The sequence below is a fragment of the Suricata suricatta genome, chromosome 12, assembly GCF_006229205.1.
Source record: "Suricata suricatta isolate VVHF042 chromosome 12, meerkat_22Aug2017_6uvM2_HiC, whole genome shotgun sequence".
Taxonomy (NCBI): domain Eukaryota; kingdom Metazoa; phylum Chordata; class Mammalia; order Carnivora; family Herpestidae; genus Suricata; species Suricata suricatta.
Window position 1 is genome coordinate 42,963,114 of NC_043711.1, and position 10,442 is coordinate 42,973,555.

A 10,442-nucleotide genomic window follows, 5' to 3' on the forward strand; every position below is an offset into this window, starting at 1 on the left:
TATATATATATATAATGGAGTATTACCAGAATGCTTGAGTAGTTCAAAAGCTAAATGCTAAATACTTCCCAAGATTATCCTATCCATTCTGATATTGGGAATCAGAAAAAAAAATACTCACTTAACTTGAATTTTATATCCTTAGATTTTTCTTTTATGACCATGGGGCCACATTGAAAAACACATAAATATACTTCCATATGTACTTTAGATATTTGACATTATCATCTCTGCCCCTACTCCCACTTAGCTTTTCCATTTTTCATATAAAACATAACCATTTCTCAACAAAACTTAATGCAGCATAATTTTTAGTAACTTTTTATTAGAGGCAGTGTTTCTACATACCTGTAAAAGTAGGATTCCTATATTTGAACATATCACCTGGCCTGCAAGGAATGACAGAAGTATAAATGAGCCACAGACATTCGAGAAGTTCATTTTGTGTGCCATAGACTTCATGGGGATATGGGCAGAGAAAACCAAAACCAGACTATATGTTCCTTGAGTGTGGGACTTGGTTTTTGTTCACACAGTCTATTGAACACCTGTGTTAGTGGAATGAAGATACAGACCCTGTGCTTCAGGAACAAATCACAGGAGAGTTAAATGTGTAACAGTCAAATGCTGTTCAGTATGAGATATCATAAAAAGTAGAATGAGGGCACAACTCTTGATCTGAGGATTTAAGGAATTTAAGGGATGAGTAGGGGTATAAACCAAGTACAAAAAGAAAAGATGGGCATTAGGTATGAAAGAAACAGCAAGAAGTGTGAGTAAGAATCACACACTCGAGAAATTACTCATATAGAGAATTGCTTATGAAAAAAAGACATTTCAATTGAGTGGGGGAAAACATTGCTCAAAAAGTGATCCAGAGACAGCTGGGTGGCTCAGTCGGTTAAGTGTCTGACTTCAGCTCAGGCCATGATCTCACAGTGTGTGGGGTTAAGCCCGGCATCAGGCTCTGTGCTGACAGCTCAGAGCCTGAAGCCTGCTTCAGATTCTGTGTCTCCCTCTCTCTCTCTGTCTCTTCCCTGTTCACATTCTGTCTCTCTCAAAAATTAAAAAAAAAAACCTGAAAAAAATTTTTAAAGTGATCTGTAGTGTTGAAATCATTAGCTATGCTTGTGAAGTAAGTGTCCATTTCATACCATCACTTAATCTTTTTTTTGTATCCCAGCAAGGAGTACAATGCAGAGCTTTAACTCAGGACCCAGAGATCAGGACTTGAGCTGAAACCAAGAATCAGACACTTAAGTGATTGAGCCACCTAGGCACCTCCATGCCACCACTTAAGTCAGTTCCAAATATGGAACACACATACACATCCATATATAGTATGCATATACATACAAATACACATACAAACACCTATGTTTATAATGTAGAAGATGTAGAAAATGTAGAATTGGTTGAAGAAGGTCTTCCTAGTGATCTAACCTAAAATAAGATGATATTTTCTACTATATTTACTATATGTTACTATGTATAACATACTATAAGTGGAGAAAGAGATTACAATCACTATTGAAACACAGTAGTGTCTGAGGCTGAAAAACAAGAATTTGGAGGAAAATACTTGTGACATATAAAAAATAAAGCAAATTTCCTTTATATAACAACACATCCAAATAATAAGAAAATGGTACATTTTAAAATTGTGGGCAAAATATATAAATATGACTTTTATATATGTATAAAAATGACCTATAAACAGAAGAATTTGTTTAAATTTTCTGGTTATAATGTGAATATTCATTAAAATAATAATTATAAGACTTTCAGTTTGCAATCTTCTGGATTGGAGGTCATCACAAACTAATAAAGTGAAAAATCAACAACTCTTCTTAGATCCATAAGAAAAGTGAGGTCACAGCACAAAGTACTGGTCCCAAAATTGGAGAGACATGGGCAAACACAGAGCATCACAGCTTACAAAAGCAGAAACCCATAAGTGGAAACCTCCACAGACCCAGGGCCTGAGTACAAAAGCCTAAACTAACTATAATCGATGAATCACAGGAGGTTCAGCATGTTTAACCCTCAGAGCTAACAACTCCAGAGGGCCCAGTCATTGGGAGGCCCTGCTACATTGGTGAATTTTACCTATGAGACCTGGACTGGAGTCTTGCAGTTATTATGAGAGAAAAATCCCCTCATGCTTCTGGCTGAGGGACAGGAAAAGGAACCACTGTCAAGAAAGCCAGAGCCTTATGTTCTTCTTCATATTGCCCTCAAGAGAAATGATTTTATGAGAACCTAAACTTTTATTTGCTTATTTGGTTTTTTCTCAGAGCCTAATCAATCTAGGGAAAGAAAAATACCCAATTTCAGCCACTCTAGCCTTGCATACGGAGGAAGGGAAATACTCAATTCCAACCTCCTGTAGCCTTCTGTGTAGAAGAAACAAAAAACTCAATTCCAGGCCACTTGAGCCCTCCTGTCCCACATGGGGGGTAGGAGAAGACAACAGACAAGTACATGTTAAGATCACAATCCAGGGGCACCTGAGTGGCTCAGTCAGTTGAGCGTCCGGCTTTGCTCAGGTCATGATCTCGTGGTTGGTGAGTTTGAGCCCCGCATTGAGCTCTATGCTAACAGCTAGCTCAGAGCCTCAAGGCTGTTTGGGATTCTGTATCTCCCTCTCTCTCCGACCCTCCCTTGATCACGCTGTCTCTCTCTCTCAAAAATAAATAAAAACATTAGAAAAATTAAAAAAAAAAGATCACAGTCCAGGAACATGACTCACTTAAAGACTGAGACCAAATCACAGGAATAGAGAATGCTTCCCTCCCTCACACCATATCACTAAGGCCTATTACGGGCAATTCCTTTTAATTGGCACAACATGATTGTCCATGAAGGAAAACATTACAAGGCATACCAAAAGGCAGAAAAAAATTATTTGAAAAGACAGAGCAAGCATTAAAACCAGACTCAGACATGTCAGGCATGTTAGAATGATCAGACTGGGAATATAACACAATTGGGAATAACACGCTAAGGGATCTAAAGGATAAAGCAGACAGCATGTGAGAACACGTGGACAAGGGAATCAGGAAGGTGGAAATCCTAACGAAGAAGCAGAAAAGAAATGCTAGAGATAAAACACTAAAATGGAAATAAGAATGCCTTTGACGGGCTCATTAGAAAATTAAACATCGTTGGGGCACCTGGGTGGTTCAGTCAGATAAGCATCTGAATTCAGCTCAGGTTGTGACCTCACAGTTAGTGAGTTCTAGCCCCGTGTCAGGCTATGGCAACTCAGAGCCTGTAGCCTGCTTCCAGTTCTTCCTCTCTCTCCCTTCCCCCTCCCACTCTCGCTGTCTCTCTCAAAAACAAATAAACATTAAAAAAAACTTAAATTAAAAGAAAATTGGACATGGTTGAGGAAAGAACCTCTGAGCTTTAAGGATACCTTGGTAGAAACTTCCAAAACTGAAAGAGAAAAATAAAATTAAAAAATAGAAGAATGGAATATCTAAGAGCAGAATATTGCAAAATGTTTAAGACATATGCAATAGGAATACCAGAAGGAGAAGAAAGGAACTGGGAGAAATATTTGATGTAATAATATTTAAGTATCCCCCCAAATTAATGTTACATACAAAACCCCAGATCTGGAAAGGTCAGGAACACCAAGCAGGATAAAGGACAAACATCTACACTGAGTCAAACTGTCGAAAACCAAAGTTAAGGGAAAGTAACTGGGGTGAGGGGGCAACACCTTACCTATGTACACAGGAGCAAAAATAAGAACTACATCTAACTAGTAAGCAGGAAGAGAGTAAAGTGAAGTATTTAAAATACTGAGAGGAAAAAAAACACCAATTTAAGATTCTTAACCTTGCAAAATTATTCTTCAAAAATGAAGGGTACGAACAGGCAGAGCACAGAGGGTTTTCAGGGCAGTGCAAACACTCTGTATAATACTATATTGATGGACACATGTCGTTATACATTTGTCCAACCACAAAACATGTAGAAGGCCAGAGTGAGCCTTAAGGTAAGCCATGGACTTTAGGTGATTATGATGTGTCAATGCAGGTTGGTTAATTATAACAAACATACCATCTAGTGGGAGATGATGATAACAGAGGAGGTAATTCAGGGGATTACGAGCTATATAATAAATGTATGTACCTTAATCTCAATTTTGCTATGAGCCTACAAGTGCTCTTAGACCACTGGCTTTCACAAATGTTGTGTACATTACCAAACCTTAATAATGACGAAAACATGGAATTTAGATTTTAAATTTCACTTTTATACATTGTAAGAGGAAAGGATGTTTTTAATTCCCAAACTCTTTTCTTAATGAAACAAGGTTTACATTCTAACCATGAGGCATATTAATTAGCAGTTCATTTGAAAAGAGAACATTTAATAGGAAATACAATCCTTGGGGAGTGTCTTTCAAAACTGGCTGTACATGTGTATTATTATGCATTACTTTTTCAGATTTTACATCATATTTAACACCAACATCCTTAAGGGGTAACATAACAGGTCGATGACAAACTGTGTTGATTAAAATAAACACATGAGGAAATACAGCACAGAAAAATAAGCAAAGTGAAGTTTAATCGTTCCTCCTATAAACTAAACACATTATAGGATGGGTAGACTAATTTATTTCTGTAGCTTATATATTGAAGTACGTGGCCAGATGTAGCATGTGAAACATGGTCATCTGAGCTGTTGACACAAACAGTAAAGACTGATACAGCCACAGCGTTTTACAGAAAAGTCCCCACTTAAAACAGGTAGTGGATGCCCGGACGCTCAACTAATAGAGGAAAGACCGAACATCCTTTCCTAAACTTCCTCTTCATTATAATTTGATATCATCCCTAGCAAAATATTCCAAGTTGTTACCAATTCTCTTCCAGTTCCTGAAATTACACTCATACGTGAGAATATTTGCTAAAGTGTGACTGGCACCCGCACACAGAACGGACTCAGGATGCCAGTATTGGTTTGTACCATTCTGGAATGAAGACAAAGTAGGTTTTGAATCTTCAGACCGCTTTCTGGGTATTCAGTGTCCATGCACCACTACTCTTTTTACTTGGCTTCCGTGTACATCACTTTCTCCTGGTTTTTCTCTCACCTCTTTGACCCATTTTCCTCACTGGCCACTCATCTTCCTGCCCTCTTAAAATTGAAGCACCTGAATGCTTGGTCTTTCTTTTCTTCCTCTGTGCTTTCATCAGGTTTCCTGGCTGAATGTTTTCTATACCCTGACAAACTCCTACATTTATATCTGCAGAAAGGACCTCTATGAGGAATGCTAGGCTCAGAAATGTACCCATTTCCTTGCTTTATCCATTTTGTTAGTGAAGAGAAGTGTAAAACTTAACAAGTCCAAACTCAGATCCTGATTTTTCATCTTTAAACTAGCCAATCTCATATTCTTCCCACAACCCGGTAGATGAAAGCTACATTGTGTCAGATGCTCAAAAATCTTGGAGACCCTTTTATTCAACCATTTATCTTATACTCCATTCAATCTATCAGGCAAATCCTTTGCCAGTACCTTCAAATTACACTCCTTCTCAAAACCCTTGCTGCTACCATTATGATGCAAGCTACTAACATCTTTTGCCTGGATAATTAATCTCCTTGATTTCTTCTTGCCTCTCACAAAGCCAGAGAAATCCGAACAAAATGCAAATGATGTTATGTCATTCGTTTGCTCAAAATACCCAAAGAGCTACTGATTTCAGTTATCTAGTTATTATATAACAAATAATCGGAAATAGTGAGACTTAAAAAAAATAATAATTTATTATGGCTTCTTAAGGTCCTGGGAAACAAGCAGACTCGGCTAGGATGTTTTAGTTTGGGGTTTCCCATATGACTGCAGCGAGATGGAGGCTGGGGTTAACATCACCCTGAAGCCTTCTTCATTCACAGATCTGACGGCTGATCTGGAAAAACAAAAATATCTGGACACCAGAACAGCTAGGTCTCATCAGGCATCTATCTGCCTCACTTAGGAGATCTTCCATGTGGTTTCTCCAGTACAACAGCCTCAGGGTAGTTAGATTTCCTACATGGCAGTAGGCTTTCTCTAGCATGAGGTTTCCAAGAGACTGGTGGAAGTTGCAAGACTTTTGTGACTCAGCCTCAGAAGTTACACAGCATCATTTGCACCAGCTTTTACTGATCAAAGAAGACAGAAGCCCCGCCAAGTTCAGGGTGAGATGTAGATCCACCTCTCACAAGCTGTCCATGATGGCTTTTGCACCTTAATTATGATGGCTTTTTCCATCTTTCCCTCACTGATACGCTTTCAACCTACTTGGCACCTTGCTGTTCCCCCTACCTGGATTCTCTTCCTTCAGATATCCAACCAGCTCATTTCTTCATCTCTTTCATGTATTTGTTCAAAGGTCACCTTTCCTGGTAAGTTCTTATCTGAAAACTCAATGTAAAATTCACCCCTAATCTGTAAAACTCCTATCTGCCTTCTCTGTTTCTCCCCATAGTACTTAACAACACTCATGTGCTATAATATTAACAGATTCGTTTTATTTACGATGTGTCTGCACTCCATCAAACCTTAAGTTCCATTAGATCTCAGATTTGTCTTTTTTGTTCACTGATGTATCCCAGAGCCTACAAAGTGCCAGCACATGATAGGTCCCGATAAATATTTGGTCAATGAATGGAGGCATGAATGTAGCGGCTGATGGAACAATAAAAGATGAATATGTAAAATTCATAGGCAATATTATTAAATGAAATTTATTAGCTGTTTTGACTATGTAAGTTGTACACAGAAGTGAATTAAAGCTTTAAGTATGAGGGAAGATCCTAATGTTAGTATTGATTCTCTTTTCCTCACAATGAATGATGTTTTGAAGATGTTGATGCTAACATTAGTTTAAGCTCATTCAATACTATCAGAGGAGGGAGAAAATCATTGGAGACCTCAGGTATTAATATCCCAATCCCTCACTTTCTGTCTATTTGAACTCATCCGTCACTTTCGAGGTAAAACTGGAAAAGTATACATATTCATGATGAGGTGAGGGGTTTTAATTTGGAGGCATTTCTTCTTTCCATTGATGTCTGAGTAATGAAGTCCTAACAAAGCCAGGAGAGGAGAAGAATTTTTATTTTTGTATTTCAAGTTTATAATTATTTATTATTTAAGGGTATGTGATTTTGAGTCAAGATAAAACTGAATCTACATCTCAACTCTGTAAATCTCCAGTTGTGTATCTTTGAAAAAATTCCTTAGTGTTTCTGATCTTCAAGTTTATTCTCATCAAAAAAATAAATGTACTAATATCTATCTCATGCAATATTGAGATAATTACATAATTATAATAATTATATATCATAATATTAAATAATTATAATCATATAATTAAATAATTATTATATATTATGATTATTATAATTATTATAATTAAAATAGGTATACTATTTTTAGAATAGCTCCTGGTATATAAGTGTCAATAACAATAAACTATTTTTTTCTACATTTACTTTCAATTGTAATGAACTTAACAGAGAAAAAAATGTAACTTACTTGGAAAAAGCTTAAAAAAATGAAATTCAACATAATATCCTTTCCAGAATGAAATCCATTAGAAGTGAACAAGTGTACTTTAAGCATAGCTGACATAGAAAAAAGTAAGAAATAATAACACATATGGGGTCAGACACTGACAGTTAAACATATTTTTCTTCCTATATGGGACACAACTTGCCTACTTGAGCTTGCAACTCTCCTCTCTACATCTCAGAATATAAGAAAAGTTTAAATGAGAATTTTCAGCTGTTCAATTGGGCACAGCCTCAGGCTTTAATTTGTTTGTTTCATGCTTGCTTTGATTTTGTCTCTTTTAAAGTCTCTTATACAACAGAAAAGGTACCAGAGAAGAGAGGTAATGTACTTCTGTCAAGAAACTGTTTAGTCGTGGCACAGGAACTAAAATTCAGACACTATTTCAATTTAATCCCCTCCAATTTAATCCTCCAATTTAATTCTTTGAAGAATATTACTCTGTAGCCAAAAGTAGCACAGTGTATATCAATACCCAAGGCTCTGAGAAGTCCTGCAACAAAGAAATCTATTAGACTTCTTAATCAATGAATGTCTCTCAAATGTATTTGACAATGGGACACTTCCTTTGTATAACATCTGCATCTGATGTGCTACCTAACATATTTGTATTCATTAGTTCATTTCATCCTATATCTATTAATTTCTCCTTTCTATGAGATGTTTTTAAATTTAAAATGTTTAATCAGACATTTAATAGAGAATTTTGAAATCCCTTCCATATGTAGGAATTGAAGTTAGCTGGTATTGTGGGAAGAAAAGATGAAAAAACAAGTATAACCAAACTTAGCATTTCTTCTTTGGCATGTACCAAGAAAATGATGATTTCTATATTGTTGCAAAGCCACTTATTATACCTTAAAATATAAAACTGTACTGATTAGACTTCCTTCAAGTGACCCTAAAGTTATATGCTTTACATATCTGGCTTCTGAGTAAGCAGTGATTTAAAGAATGAGTGTCTTTGCTGAAATGACTTTGAAAACCATAAGCATGTGTTTTATCCTTTGGTCTTCATGAGGTGCATATGAGAAAGGCAAATATCATGAGATTGCATTCCTAGAAAGTGGTGGATTTGGAACTCAAACCCATGAATGAAATAAATTAATTTAAGCAAGACACACCAAATTCAGTCTGCTTATTCAAATTTTGACATAACTTCCCAAAGTGACAGGCTAAAGATTTATATGTGTATTATCCATGAGAAAGTAAGGAAAGCAAATTTGAAGTGAAATTTCAAAAACTAAAACATTCAAATTATTTCCAAGTATTTTAAAAGTTACATCCCCAATACTCTCACGTCCACACAGACAATTATCCCCTGCAGTAAGGCTATTCAGAAGAGAGACTCCATCAGAGACCTTTGTCAGCATTTGCTGTAGGTTATGACAAGCACTGCCCTAATGAGACAAGTTCATTCAATATGACTCTGGTCCGCAAGAAGAATAATAGAGATTTTTGTGAGAAGACAATGTTTTCTTTCTGAGCTAGCATCCAGAGGTCAAAGATGAAACGTAAATACTTCTGTCTTCCTATACAATACGCTAGGAAACTAGCATCAGTAAGTTTGCTTTTTGAAGTGATAACCTGTTTTATAAATGAGTCACTCCCTTTTCCTGAGAAACTGAGCTGTTTAAGTGCCAAACTACACTGAGATCATTAGTTTGGAATGAAAATATTTAGAAATTTATCACTCACAATTCCGTGCCCCTTTCTCAGGTAGGACAGTGAAGTATAGATGCTCGGCATCACTCATCATGAGGGAAACACAAATCAAAACCACACTGAGACACCACCTCATGCCAGTCAGAGTGGCTAAAGTGAACAAATCAGGAGACTATAGATGCTGGCGAGGGTGTGGAGAGACGGGCACCCTCCTTACACTGTTGGTGGGAATGTAAACTGGTGCAGCCGCTCGGGAAAACAGTGTGGGGGTTCCTCAAAAAATTAACAATAGAACTCCCCTATGATCCAGCATATATAGCACTGCTGGGGATTTACCCAAGGGGTGCAGGATTGCTGATGTTAGAGCTGATGTTTCACCAATAGCCAAGTCATGGAAAGAGCCTAAATGTCCATGAACTGAAGAATGGATCAAGAAGATGTGGTTTATCTATACAACAGAATACTACATAGCAATGAGAAAGACGTGGATGGACCTCGAGGGTGTCATTCTAAGTGAAATAAGTCAGGCAGAGAAGGACAGATACCATATGTTTTCACATAGGTGGAACCGGAAAAACCTAACAGAGGACCATGGGGGAGGGGAAGGGGAAAAATAATTAGGGAGAGGGAGGGAGGCAAACCATCAGAGACTCTTGAATACTGAGAACAAACTGAGGGCTGATGGGGGAGTGGGATAAAGAAGGGGGTGATGGTCATGGAGGAAGGCACTTGTTGGGATGAGCACTGGGTGTTATATGGAAACCATATATGGAGAGTTGCTTTTACTATTAATAATAAAATACACATAAAATATAAAATATTATTAATAATAATAATAATATGCAAAGAGTATACCAGATACCATGCCTCTGGATAGGATTAGCATTTCTTGCTTAGTGTTCCAACTTGTACACTGTACATTTTTCAGTTATATTTCCTATAATATCTTACTACTTCTGTGTGCTCATTTCTGTCTCCCAGACTCTAATCACAATAAGGACTTCTAGGCAAAAATACTACCTTTGATTTCTTACATGCTTAACTGCACTCAATGTTTTCTGTAAAAAATAAAAAGAAATAAGTTAAGTTGCTCTTTTTAAGGTAGCATCTGAATGAATAACCTACTCAATTTAAAATGCATAATGTTTTCCTCAGGTCATGATCTCACAGTTCATGGGTTCTAGCCCCATGT